This window comes from Gymnogyps californianus, chromosome 2 (genome assembly GCF_018139145.2).
Source record: "Gymnogyps californianus isolate 813 chromosome 2, ASM1813914v2, whole genome shotgun sequence".
Lineage (NCBI taxonomy): Eukaryota > Metazoa > Chordata > Aves > Accipitriformes > Cathartidae > Gymnogyps > Gymnogyps californianus.
Genome location: NC_059472.1, coordinates 101,217,314 through 101,226,313, shown reverse-complemented (window position 1 = coordinate 101,226,313; position 9,000 = coordinate 101,217,314). Strand labels below are relative to the sequence as shown.

The 9,000-nt window shown below is 41.3% G+C and overlaps 1 long non-coding RNA gene across 1 annotated transcript in view; it reads right to left on the bottom strand.

The window, feature by feature from the left end:
- Positions 1 to 4,065: 4,065 nt before the first annotated feature.
- LOC127013324 (uncharacterized) overlaps positions 4,066 to 9,000 on the bottom strand; it is a 223,029-nt gene continuing 218,094 nt past the window's right edge. Inside the window, exon 6 of the long non-coding RNA XR_007766067.1 lies at positions 4,066 to 4,187. This is a non-coding gene — a long non-coding RNA (uncharacterized LOC127013324). The remainder of the gene's footprint in view (positions 4,188 to 9,000) is intronic.

Here is a 9,000-nt window from a genome sequence, read left to right as displayed (position 1 = left end):
TACAATATATGCTTAGAAGCCAACAAGGTAAAATATTACAGCGAGTCAGCTGCAAAGCACGCTAAAGATCTGGCCTCCTTCCCCCTTCATGCATGTTGCAACGTCTCTAAGGTGGTACAGAAAACCCAACACAGAAAGCCAGGCATGAAAAATGTCACTCACCGATGCCTGTTTTGGTTACATTTCCCATCACCAAGCAGACAGGAAACGTTCTCAGGCTCACAAAGAGGCAAACAGAAGCCAGAGCTAAAAGTAGACTCTTTTTTCTCTTTCCCCCTCCCTGCACACTATTACTCTGAAAGAACGGAAGCCATATGGTGATCGGGTTATTATTCAGCTACTTACTGCCTTCAGGTGGCTCCAAATTAAAAAGAAAGATTGTCAGCAGATGTACCCATCTACTCTACCTCTTCTTCATATGGCATGCTATAACATTATTACATCTACGCCCATCAGCACGCTCTAGACAAAGGTATGCTGGCATTTCACTATCCAACCTTTTTATTCTCCCTCTTTAGGAACTCACAGGTCAATAGCCGAGTTAAAAAAAATCACTCTGGGCTTCATCACCACAATCTTCTTTTTATTTAAGCAATGTTCCAAAGGAGTTTCAGATTTATTTTTTTAAGCTGCTGCACCTGGAATGCAGCAAGTGCGGCATGGGTATCTGTCCAAGAGCTTTGTCATCTCCCACGTCACCTGTCTCTGCTGTAACCACTGCAGTACCATGCCTGTCTTCTCTTGTCCCTGGGGTCATCAAATGCATTTTTACTTCCGTGGGTCTTAACGTTCCACTAATCTTAAAGGAATTTTCAAAGGAAGCAGTCACTAAAATGAACAACTGTTCCAGATTTTGAAGTTTAATTACATCTAGCCCAGCATCTTCTTTTTCACACTTAAGACTGTAGGTGGAATTACTGCTCAGGGAGCAGGTTGTCACTAGCAGTGAATTGCTAATGTGAACAAACAGGCACATGCAGTAAACATGCTGAATTTAATAAATAATAATGATTAGCACTCTCTCCCATTTTGCTTTTTATTTGTGGATAGCTGGGCAACAAGAGAAAGAGCTGTTGTTTGTAAACAAAGTTTTCGTATCAGATATGTGCACAGAAAACCACCACAGACCTGTTCAAATCTATTTTTGTATCTATATATTACATATATGTGATATTCAAAATATCTCAAAGACACAAAATAATTGATGACGCAAACTTGACCTACTGTAGCACTCATTGGCAATTCATATCCATTTTACGACATGAAAAAAATTATGCAGAAAACTATGGGTGTAATATTTCAAACTCATGAATTTGTTGGCTTACGTCTTCATAGCCTTGCAGGCTGATGTGCAACTATTGTGATTTGCAAGAATAGTAAAATAAATGTAAAAACAACCAGGCAAAATACATCCAGAACATTAACTTCAGGACATGTCAGTGTAAGCATTCCTCTGTTTGCTCATACAAACATAGAGAGATTCATCACCAATAACTAATACGACTGAAAACTAGAAGCACAGCTGAAGTTTCCGAAGAATTTTCCCCCATGTATATATTTGAATTATTTGATGTTTTCTTAATGCAAATAATGAAAATTGTTTTCTACCTTCTATTTTTTCTGGCTGTGCCTTAGTGGAAACACTTCAGAATATTTTTTTCCTTCTACTGTAACAACAAAATTCTTTTCTTTGTGCAAAAAGAAAGAAAAGTAGTAAAGTTATGTCAGATGTTGTTCTTTACACAATATAATCAGAACTATGCTATGGGGAAGTGAAGCTGAAGGTTAAATTTGGGAATGCAGTAGGAGAACCTTTCAGCTGTGAATATTGAGGCAGCTTCCTCCTGAATTACTACTCTTCTGTTATTTTTGCAGCTGCTCATGAACTTTCCAGAATTTGCTGCTGAACACAAACTAGAGAAGACTTCAGAAATACTAAAATACTATTTCTAACTACATGAAAAACAACTTAAATACAAAAGATCATGTCAATATTATTTCCAAGATGGACTGGTTGTTCTTATCCATTCAAATCAACTTTGAAACATTCTCCTCCAGGCTCTATTATCCAGTCCCCAATGTTGAAGCATCCTTAAAAATCACTCAGTGCAACTGAAGAAGGTCCATGTCCTCCAGCAGAAGTGTCCTTACACTAATAAGGGCTCTGAATTGATTCGGAAGGCACTATCCAAGTCAACACGTACTTTACAGTAATACAGGCTTATTTCATGATAGTATTACATGAAATTAGACCAGGGCCCAGGAATGCACATGTGCACTCAGGTTTCCCCACATGTGTGAATGAGACACCTTTATTCTAAAATCAGACACCTTTATTCTAAAATCCTCTTAGAGGACTTCAACAATTCATTTAAAAGGCTTCTTGTGATTTTCTGGTTTTCAATACACTTCAATCTCCCTAGTGATTATAATCAGCCCCAAAACCCACAGCAATGCCTGTAGCATTGCTAAATCCCACTCACCAACTGCGAGCTTTTTATCCTAACATGAAGTAAAAAGAACACGTACCTAGATTTTGTGCCTGGGTTGGAAATTTTCAAGACAATTTCCAAACACATTTTAATGCTAACAAGATATTAATACCTATCTATGTATCTGCATGTTAATATTGTGATGCCGGTTTATAGGAATATGCTTCTAATACTCTATTTTAAACTCATAAAAGTACGTTCTTATTGCTATACTCCTTGCCTATCTTTGGACAGCATTTCCTTTCTAAATTGTCATTGTCATTAAAATTAAATTATACTGCAACAAGTCTGCCTAAGTTTTTAGGGACACAGGGACAATCATTTATTTGTGCACACACTTTTACAGCATGCACTCCTCAAAGTACGACTGAAGAAGAAAAGGCACTACGCTTCAATTTCATTGTGTCATTATTTACTAATTAATAAAATGCTCCCTCTGGATGCAAATACAACTTTATGCAGTCATTTTCCACTTTAAATAAGAAGCACTACTACAGTATAAACTGAACACTTCTACACAAAGATGAAGACAAGCTGCATTTTGTGCCACAATATGAAATGCAATTATTAATAACAACATCATCATGTTCAGTTCAGCGAACACTAGCAGTCTTGGATCTTTGGTGCACAACAGCTTCCCAAATCTATTGTTGAAATTGCTCTGGTCCTACACTTTTAAATTAATGGACTGTAGAACAGATAATTGGGAGCAGGAGGTGACCGTAGAACAGATATTGGGTGCAGATGACTGTACTGACAAGCAGAAGGAGCAGTCATCCTGTTGCACTTCTGGACCCATGAGGTCCTGCAGTACAACTAGAGGTGTTAGAGATACAATTATATTCTGTTCCTAAAGCATCCATTTGCTACAGTACTGAGGCTGAGAGAACCACAGATATTGCAGAGTCGTTGCTGGACGTGGCCTCTCAAGGCCATCTTGCCCACCCCACTACACCAGTGACCAGCAATTCAATGATCTTGAGCTGGCCCTTGGATAGCTCCCAAAAAATCTTCTGTCGAGGACATGTTGTCTACCCTGCCTTCCTCCCTGCTGCAACACAGCCTCTGCGCCAGGGGATTAGATGAGCTGCTTGAATTTCCTGAGCCTCACAAGGGGAGGGGGAGCCATCCAGGAACGGTTGGCTCTTGGGCCTCTCAGAGGAAAGGGGCGAGGGGTTGGGGGAGCAAAGACCCCACCGATCAGTCTGTCATTTCCTCTGGCTGACAATATGCAATGTTCCTATAAATCTGTCTTCTGCAGGACGAGACAATCACCTGAAGAGCTAAAATCTATATGCGACACTCCGGTCACAAGCAAGGCTGAGATATCTAGGTAATATCAGAGGCACAATTACCCATGGAGAGGAAGCAGCCAGAAAGAGGATGATAAGTAACAACAATTTGCTTATATAACAACAGGGGACAAAGAGCCATATATCTTGAGCAAAATAACATCTCACTTCTTCCAAGAAATTGAACTATAATCTCAGCTGACAAAATATGAACTTTAGAGTATTATTTTAGCATGAGGAATAATCTTACTGCCAGTGTTGCTTCGGTCTGCCTGGTCTGCCTGGCTTTCCGGTTGCTCCGGATGGCTGTTCAGAGATGCTCAAGTGGACCCTGTTCGAGCAGGGACAGGACTGGAAAGGCTGCTGTGGCAAAAGCTGTGTGTACAGGTCTGTTCATCGCCTCCTGTGGAAGTAACAGAATTAATTATTGAGCTGTTTATGGCCTTTGAACCTCAAGGGTTATGATCTGAACAAGAATACACCCTGTCACTGAAGTTCACTGAAGTGCAGATGCTGAAACTATAAGGCTAATTCCCTTCCTTAAAGGGAATCAAAACACCCTGATGGCACCTGGTGAACATTAAAGCCAGCTTTGGTTTCAAAGTCAGAAGCCCTTGGGAAAAACAGAGGTCACATTTGTCAGGTCACTCTTTGCTCTCCAAACATTGCTTTCCTCCTTCCTTTCTTTATGTTTTCATTAACACTATCAAGCCTGACAAATATTTTTCTTCTTTTTTTTCCTTCTCCCTCTCTCCCCGCCCCCCTTCAGTTCTCCCGCCATCTGTACCAGCCTGTTCCACCCTCACTGTGTGAAAACCTGATTAGAAGAGTGAGCTCATTTGTATTATAAAGTAGCAAAACAGAGCCGGTAAAGCCAAGCGTGCTGACCCCTCCGTGACCACTGCATGGTTATTCTCCTGTGCTTCAGCCTGTGGGTCAGCATCCGTGCAATGTTATCCAAGTGCACGGAAAGCAGTTCCTACAACTTAAAGCAGAGCCACCACTACCCATGTGGCTCCCGAGTGTGAAACAAGCAGGGACCAGCTTCTATAGGAAAGGCAAAAACCCATAACCCTGAAGCAGCTGGTCTAAGAGTTTGTTTTCAGGAGAGGCTATTGGCAGAAAAGAAAAACAAAGGGGTGGGGTGGGGGAAGAGACTTCTCCCTACAGGAAGATTCTTCTTAACTGTTCAGTGGTGGCGAGTTCACATCCTAAGGCAGAAAGACTCATATCCCTTTCACAGAAGTCGCACCAACAAAAAGTTATGTAGCTGAAGATGGTCTCATTATCTATGTAAACTGACACTCACGGCAATATTCAAGTATACACTTGCTAAGTCATTACGTTTCATTACCAAACAAAACAGTGTTTCAAAGCTGGAAATATCTTGTAGGAGTCGGAATTGCTCTACTGTATCTAAGAACTGTGCACAGCAGAACTGAAGCCGCCTCCTTTCCTGGGTCTAGGCACCTATGTCTATTATTATCTGTAGGTGAAATGGAGCAGCATGAACACTGTTGGCATGGCAATATAAGGGGAACCAACTAGGCCCTTAGCCTGTAATTTTTACATGTCTGTGAATACACTGAATCAGGAAGGCTTCAATATTTTAACGGATGAAAAAGTGGGTTTTTTTTTTTAGAAAGGATTTCTATAATGATTAACACCACTCTTTCTTAAAATCTTGCTTTCTCTTGCTTACATGTAAAGAAAATAATTGGATAAGCCATTTCATTTAAAAGTTAAATTCTCTGAGTTTCTTCATACACTTGTTCATAAGCAAGGTTTGGAATACAACTGGAAGGATGGTACACGTGTCCTGTCCCCAAGGCACTGAGGGGGTAGAGTGCTACAGGCAGATTTAAAGATACCTTAAACTCCATTTCTGGAGATATTAAACTTTTGAACCCCCACCCCCACATGGTGGAGACATCACTCTGCCAACTGTCTAAGAGCATGCCCAGGACTGGAGGCACCTACCATCTTAGCACTCCTTGGATCTCCTCCTCTGCCCACTGGCATATGTCCCAAGAATAACTTGTTCCAATATACTACATTCATTTAGCAAAATAAAGGCTATGTACACAGATATCCTATTTGGAGTGCCAGAAGCTGACACCAAATTCCTGTCTCATATGTACTCATACAACACAGAGCCACTCTACTGAATTCCCAGGGGCAAATTAAGCCAGTGATGCCCTTCTACACTTACCCAGGCACAGAGGGACAGACTTTGCCTCACACTCCATAACAGAGGTGGTCCAAGTAGATAGGTCTTGGAAAAAGCCAACAGCTCCACTTGGGGAAGCACAGAGTATTTTCACTTCATACAGTTAATCTATTTACAGCTAGGTGTTGGCATACTACAAACTCTGAGACACCAAAATAAAGAGGGTTGAGTAGGGTGAGTGTGCGTTTATTCTGGGTTCATCTTTCAAGGAAAGAAAACAAGGTGCAGTATTGGTGCTTAAAAAAACCCCAACACTAAATGGCCATGAAAGCAGTAGCTTTGCAAGCACTTTTCCCCACAGCACAGCATCTGTCTGTCCTTCAAGAACTCTCCAATCCTTGGGTCACGACTGATCTAGCCAGCTTCCCTTCTGGCTGGATACATCCTTGGTCTTCCCTTCCTCCCTCTGCAACGCTTGTAACTGGTTGACAATTTTAAGAGCTTGGCACTAGGCAGGCGTTTTTGTACGGAGATCTGCAATTTTTTGCAAAATCATTCTCCTTGCTCTTCTTTCCCTCCGCTCTACCCCAGAGCATCTGTGAGAGGAAAGGACAGGTATCAGTGGTCTGAGTGTTGGAGCTGTATGTTTTGCATCAGACTATTTATTTTGGGAGGTAGACCTGTTGTACACAAAACACGACAGGCGCTGATGGCTGCCCCATGGCAACGTGACAGTCATCTGATGTCACCGTGAGCTCACACACCTGCTCCAACGGCGCGAAGAGCTGAGGGTTTTCCCTGATTGATGTGTGCAACTGCTTCATGGGGCTGCGTGGGTGAAGGATGTGGGCTGGCCCCGGCAGCGCACCGACCTGAACTTCCCCCTGACGTTGCACAAGGAGAAGACAGACCGAGACTCATACCTGCCCACCCACACAGACAAACCAGCAGATATAAAACCACATGACCTTAAAAACCAGGACACGAGCAAAGAGAGGGAAACGTCTCTCCCTTTTTTTTTTCCCTCCCTTTCTCACCAGCACCGCAAATAACTCATGCATGAAAATACCAGCATAAAAGCAGAGGGCTAGCTTTATCTCTAGTGGAGTTCTGCTGACTCAAATCAAGTTACACACAAAAACTAGGTTGACCTATTGCCTTCACCATGTTTGCTACCACGCTTCTATTACCACCCTCCTAGAAATTCTCTCAGATATTTCTAACTCTCCACTTGTCTATTTAACTCCAAAAAGAAAAAAGGGCAGGGGGTGGGGGGGAAGATTGCACTTCCGTCTGTATGAAAAGTACAAGTTTGGCTTACGAAACTATCTGGAAAGTACAGAAGGACCAACTTCTCAAGTCTACAAAAACAACCACTTCTAGCACATATGCTCACCTATCTCCTGAGAGGAAATTCACTGCTCAGAAACCTGATATTCCACATGCTCTAATTAAGGAAAAAGGAAATAGCTTTCACAGTCTCTTGTGCAAGGGCCAACGAACATAAGTCAAACACTCACCTAAAACCAGGAAAACACTTTGAAAAGAAGTAAAACAAACATTTTGCTGATTTCCCAGATGTATATCCAGTAATGTTTCTGATATAAAGGTCAGTGGGTAGGAAAGAGGAAAAGAATTCAGTGATGTGGGAGGGAGACATACCTTTAATAATCCATCCTCGACCCATTTTATGCATTTGTGATGGAGGGATTCGCTCTGAGCTGCTTTAGCAGGGCTACCAGGGTGGCACAAAATGGACAGTGCCACAAGTCAAAAAGCTACTTTCTGAGAAGCATTATGTTTCTCTGGTCACACTTATTTCTGTAGCAGCTATTAAATGCTTAGGTGAAGTTAGCAAGAGTCAAGGGATACACAGCCCATTAAGTCTTCATCCACCTCCTGAAATTTCAGGAGGAAAGTATTCGTCCTGCAAGTGGTTGGGAAACTCCAAGACTTCTTTTACTTTGAAAACACTTTCTGTCCATGGTGTAACGTGTTATTCCACCTGCTTCCAACCAGTTTAGTGACGGTGATTATTCATCACATTTGTACCAAAGAAAGAAAAAAAAAACAGTGTTCGCCAAAAATAACGTTTACATACACATTTCCAGTTCCACTCAGCATCACAGTTATCTGCCTGAGTCTGGCCGCTTTGAGCTCAGCAACAGCGCTGAAAGAAGGCAGGTGAGCCCAGTAACCAGTTCTGAGATTAGAGATTGCAATCAAGGGTGGTTCACTAAAAAAGCCAGCTACCATTTTTTTCCAAATCTAGAGACTGCTAAGAGCACGCTTAAGTTTTCAATGTAAATGCACTTTATTTTATTTGAGCCAGTGAAACTGAAAAGGAGACACTTGACAGGAAAGGCATTACTAGTCTAGAGATAAAACCTGAACACTGCCACTCCTGATGCAAACAGATGGCCATGCATTCTTATGCACCTTCTGCATAAGAGGCAGCTACTACAACAGTAATCGAGATGCAATGGTAAGAATAAGAAATGTAACTCTTCTTATCTATTTTCTTCTACCAATATCAGTTAAGCGTAAGACACGCTGTTCTTTAGATGTGGATGCTATACGAGATCTAGCCTCTTCCATCTTGTTTTGCAAAATACGAGACAACTTCAAAAACAGAAAGTAAATGCTGGCTTTCTTTTCAAGTGTGTTTTATTTGTTGATCATTTACTGGGAAAGCACTAAACAATTCTGCTGAAATACATGGATCTGAAAAGACTTTACTGCTACAGGCTATGTTACATACCAGGACAAAGCAAAGAACTCTAAATCTTTACAGGTTGCCTCCAAGCAATACCTTCAGAGAAATTATAATATTTTTGCACCTTCAATCATCTTACACTGTTCACAGAAAAACAGAAATTGTGTCTGATGTAAAAATTACAGTGAGAATAAATCAATAATCATATTGTAATTAACAGTGATAAAACTCAATTTTTATATAGCACCTTTTTATCCCTAGAACTCAAGGTACCTTGCTTATCGTCCCCATTTCACAAATATAAGACCTCAGGAACTTTGAGATGCAGTT